General features: G+C 34.0%; 1 long non-coding RNA gene across 2 annotated transcripts; it reads left to right on the plus strand.

The window, feature by feature from the left end:
- Positions 1-467: 467 nt before the first annotated feature.
- Positions 468-3,894, plus strand: LOC107856983. Of its 2 annotated transcripts, XR_001670756.2 has the most exons (4): positions 468-863; positions 981-1,125; positions 2,059-3,264; positions 3,453-3,894. It is a non-coding gene; the product is annotated as an uncharacterized LOC107856983 (long non-coding RNA). The 2 variants fall into 2 exon arrangements; XR_007044028.1 differs by having other exon boundaries at positions 577-863; positions 2,059-3,894.
- The last annotated feature ends 1,640 nt before the right edge of the window (positions 3,895-5,534 follow it).

Consider the following 5,534-nt stretch of genomic DNA (forward strand, 5'->3'; position numbering starts at 1 on the left):
TTATTAAAAAACTTCGGTGCGGTATACGACATTTCGGTATTTATTGCATAAATATCAATTACCAAAATAATTTAAAACTCTTACCAAACACCATATCAAATATCATAACATCCATATCACGTTATAAAAATTTTTGATTTCAAAATGATATTCCATATATACCATACCATGTTCACCCCTAATTATTAGTTATTTGATGTTGAAGATTATTCTAGATCCTTCTTTTAATTAAATAGTGGAATATTAGGAAGTTACTACAGTTATTGATGAAGGTAAAATTTGAAAATGTATGAGCTTTTTTTCTACTTTTCTTTATCTTCACTAACATATTAATAATTTATTTTCTTTTATTGCAGAAGGAAATAAAAAAAATACAAAGGAATGTTGGGTACATGACATTATATCTACAAGAAAAAAGTTGATTAGCGACCAACATATTACGATGGATAGAAAATTTGGTCCCTAAAACACTATGTATAAGGATCAAGTTTATTTTGGTCCCTAATTGTTGTCCAATTGACGAAGAGCATAAATATAGTCACTGATATCATCAACTGGTCCCTAATACCTTAATTTGAACTCGAGTAAGGGCCACCACAAAATTTAGTTCCCTGAAAAAATGAAAACAAATAAATAATTTGGGTTTTTAATATAAATTTAATCCCTAAAACCTAACTTTATAAGAAAAAGAAAAATTCATCACTCAGATATTCACTTTTGTGATCTGATGTCTCAAATCACAAACCCTAAATCCCTTTAAACCCATTGGCTACAAAAGCAGCTCGAGAATCTGCTCCAATAACTGGAGTGAAGAAGCCCCACAAATTCAGGCCAAGAACTGTGACGTTTAGAGAAATTCAAAGGTATGAGAAATCAATTGAACCCCACATTCGATAACTTCACTTCCAATATTTGTTTCGTCAAATTGATCGACTTTAAGACCGATATCTAATTTCAAACATTTGTTGTTGTTGTGCTAGAGATGGCGGTTAAGGCGTATCTTATTGGATTATTTGAGGACTGTATTCTTTGTGCCATTGAAGCTAAGAGGATTACCATTACGCCTAAGGACCTTCGACTTGCAAAAAGGTTGTGGGGGTCAAAGGGCTTAAGTGGATGTTTCAGGTATGAATTGATTGAGCTATGCTCTCCTCACTTATCCATATTCTCCACTATGTAAGCTTGACCACGATCCCAATAACATTCTGAAATTATGTCTCACACATTTGACCCATTTCTTTTGGAATCTGAGGATACTCTTTTGTTTCATTATTTCCATGTTACTAGGGTCACTCCTCTTTTAATTTGAGCAATACAAGTGCTTTGTTTGCAATCTTTGATTGTGTTGTCTTCATCGTAGCCTTTGAATATTGGTTTGAATTTTTTGAATATTATGTTTGTATCTAAATGTGCAATAGAACATTAATGGGTTTTCATGTATTTGGTTGCGTTTTCTTGTCCACAATAGAAAACTTGTATTTGGGAAATTTACTGAGTATGTTGTTATTATTATTGTTGATACAAAAAATGCTATGTATATGTTTACCATTCAGTGACATAATTTAGTGAGTTATCAACTGTTTAAATGATAGATTTCACATTGAGTAATGTAATTTGTTTAGTTGCTGCATAATATGCTTTGTGGGAGGTGTTGATGTAAGGACCTCTTTTGTTTGTCATGCGTTTTTTAAAGTCATGCGTTTTTTAATGTGAACGCATTATCAAAGTCATGCGTTTTTTAAAGTTACTTTTAGTTGAAATCCTAGCAATGATGCTCTTCCTCATGCCTGAAACACGTATTATTAATTAATTTATCTAATAAGCTACTAACTGAGGAATTATGGGAGGAAAAAATGAGGAGGCTAATTATATTCTATTTATAGTTGTGCAGTTAGTATTGTGCTAATGGAATATTGTATATGTGCAATGCCATTACATTTCTTAAGTTAACTACTCATATTTTAGGCTTGGTTGTTTAACATTGTAGGTTATTTTTAGATGTGATTCTTGATATAAATGCATTGTTTTGACTAAAAGACAAATTTATTCTTTGGTCAGGTTGCAGCTGCAGGGAAGAAGAAAAAGATGAGTATTTGCATTAGATCTTGAGTGTTCATGGGCAAGGTTGAACAATTGGCTTCTGTAACTTTGTTGAAACTTTATGTCATATCTCGTCCCCTTACGTATCCTTGGCATCAATGAACGGACACTTCATACCCAGATATAACAGAGAGCCTAACTTAAGGTCACTATTACGACTTCTTTTCTCTATTAGGTTGTACTCCTCCTTCTTTACTTTAAAATTGTCTAGCTAAATTCTTTTGCTGAGAAAGGAGGAAATATTTAGGCCAGTGTATTTCTCTCAAATTAGGTAACTAATTGAAACTGAAAGCAATATTTTTAGTTGAAGTACTTATTTAGTATGCGTTTGGCCATGAAAATATACAAATTTTAAAGTTGGAGTTGGAGTTGTGTTTTACCATGAATATAAGTTGAAATTATTTTTGAATTTTTGTGAGAGAATTAGGAGTGAAAAAAGTGAAAATATGCTGAACCTTGTTTTCATTTTGGTAAAGGTGAATTCTTTGGTTGCCCCTGCTTGACAGTGTACTTTGACTATATAAAGCTGAAATATTGATATGGGAGCTACATATTTGCCAATAACTCTGTAACTTTAGTGTCTGGTTAACATAATTTTTGGTTCTTATTGGAGATTTGATTTCCTGGAATCTTTGCTTTTTCATGGTTCTTCTTGAAGTTCTGATAGTTATGATAGGTGAGAAGAAAAAGATCTATATGAAGCATTTTCTATATGTGTTTTTCTAGAATGATGTTTTTGGGCTCATCACTAGGGTGTATGTGAATTCAATAAAGCATAGTCATCTCAAGTTGGGGTAAAGGACAGTAATAGGTTGAAGGTCAACAAAAATTAGTTTCTAACTATGATGAATTCTTGAGATACTGAAGACTAATTTTGACATTAGACTTGAATAGACTGAATTGGATATAATATGATTCATGTAGCTAACACCAACTGTTTAAGATTTAGGAGAGGTTGATTGATTTACATCATTGCAATTTTACGACTCATAATATATAAGCTTCCTCTTTTGAAGTTAACTAATGTTGGTCCATGTTTGTTATTGTAATTTCTGCATCATTGAACGACTAGAAATCATACAAGATTTTTGTCAGATGCAGTTTCAAGAAATCTAAGATAACATTAGGAGCAGGCGCAACAAAATCTTCCTCCTCATGGAGGAGGTGAGTTTTCTCAAGATCTATTGTACTAGAATAAAGTTGGTGGGAATAATTTATTATTTCCTAAAGGTTGTATGATGAGTGGTGAATTTAGCACTCATTTGCACTGAATATTCATGCACACTTCCATGATGTGAATGTCTAAGTGAGACATATTTGTGATTAAATGCACTAATTCTCATATTTTGAAGGTATACAAGTGCTGAAAATAAGTAACTTTGAGCTAAAAAGGATCAAAAAGGAAATAGAAGTGCAAGAGCTGGACAAGCTGAAAAAGGGAGCAGGATCTGGCCTAAGTTACCAAGATTGAGGGATGAAGGCCGCGATCGCAATCAGTCAAGCTAGACAACCAATGGTGGTCGCGATCAAGCCTCCACGATCGCATGATAGCAGAAAATGACCCAGGGGCAAAAATATCATTTGGCCAGCCGACCCCAAATCCCACTTAAGGCTCAAAACCCATTTATTCTAGGAATCATCATTCCACAACCCTACCTCCCATCCTTAGTTTAGGGTTTTTGTAATTTCATGGAGCTTGGAGCTGAATTTACACTAATTTGAGACAAGATTAGATAAGAGAAGCTCTAAAGTGTAGACTTGGCTTTGTCTATTGAAGATTCATTTAAGTCTAAAGTGTGGTTTGTCCTCTCTTTATTTTTCTTATGAATAACTTTGATGGATATCTGGGCATATTTGTTTTCATTATCCTTATGATGTGCTAGATCTACCTCTTAGGGTTATGCTTGATTAGAGTGTATTTGTGTGTGGCTTGTGATGTATTTGTATAGATTCTAGTTGGTTGATGATGGGTTCTACCATTGCTTGGTTGAATTGATGGGGATTTGTGGGTGAAAGCTCCAAATACCCAAATGGGTTTGATAGACAAAAATTCCAAGCTCTTGAAAGCTCAAACCATCCTTGAAAGAGGGGTTTGGGTGAATTTTTGGAACCCTCATAATTCTTGAAAAGGGGATGTGGGAATCAAGGCAATAGTAGATAATTTATGGGTATAATTTGCTAATTCTGACCATCTTAGACATAAGAGTGATTAGGAGGTTGACTTTACGATAGGTATCATTCTAGAAATAGGCATACCCAATTGAGGTATTGGATGTCTTTAATTGCCACACTCGTTAGGTACTCGAAAGGGTCAATGAGTGATATCATTGAGACTTTGTTGACAAACAAGCCTCAAGGACTTTCAACCTATCTTACCACATCATCACAATGAGATTTTTCACTGAGTTATCATGTTCTCATGCACAACTCGCTCCTAGGATAGCGTAATCCAAGGATTCGTGCCTAATTGATTACACTCAAATTATTCTTAGTCTCGAATTAGTCCCTTAGAAGCCCAAGAATTACCTTCACATTCAAAAATGTTGAAAATCCCCAAACCATCTTATACCATAGGTTCGAACTTAGCAGGCAACTTTTATTTTGAACTTACTCAATCGGTACTCACATTGTTCCTCGTGGATTCAACCCCAACTCTTGTTGGGTTATTATATTTACAATGACCTCCTTGCACTTAAATTGACGTGTAAGTTGAGCGTTATCATTGTACTCTCAAATAGCTTCTTAAACTTTGGATAATTTTCAGGTATGTAGGCTGAAAATACAATACAGGCTAACTCAGGAGACTGGTGTAGATGAAAATGAGATGCTAGACATCCTATCAACAACAGCGTTTCTTACTAATATGATAATTTGCAGACTCCTCTGGTATACAACTGAAGTATATATCCTGTTGTTTAAACAAAGGGAAAAACAGAAAGACCTTTTGTTTGTTACAGTTAGCAATGTTTATTACATTGGAACGAGACGAAATTGTTTAGCTAACTTAGCATTGAGAATAGACATATGTAAAGCTTGGCTAGCTTCATCACTGTTGCAACAGTGATGATATATATATATATAACTGACATTCTGTTTTGTTTGTCAATCGGCGTTTTCTGATACTTCTCCTTTAACATAGTTGCTTCAAGTTTACTCCTTTAGCAGTAACTTGATGCATTCTTTGTTTGTAACAGACTCCAAAGACACTGAATCAACTTTATCTAACAACCTTTTCATTTATAGCTGGGATTTGAATGTTTTACTTTAGACATTTTACAGGATTTGAAGCTTCAGATTACAAACGGGATCTACCTCCCCAATGTTGAACTTCTGGGCATATTATGGTTATTTGTTCCATAACTTGTCTTACTGTTCCAGTTACGTGCTTGTGTATAATTCTTCTTAAACTATTTACAATCTTAAAGAAGTGATCT

The sequence above is a fragment of the Capsicum annuum genome, chromosome 8, assembly GCF_002878395.1.
Source record: "Capsicum annuum cultivar UCD-10X-F1 chromosome 8, UCD10Xv1.1, whole genome shotgun sequence".
NCBI lineage: Eukaryota > Viridiplantae > Streptophyta > Magnoliopsida > Solanales > Solanaceae > Capsicum > Capsicum annuum.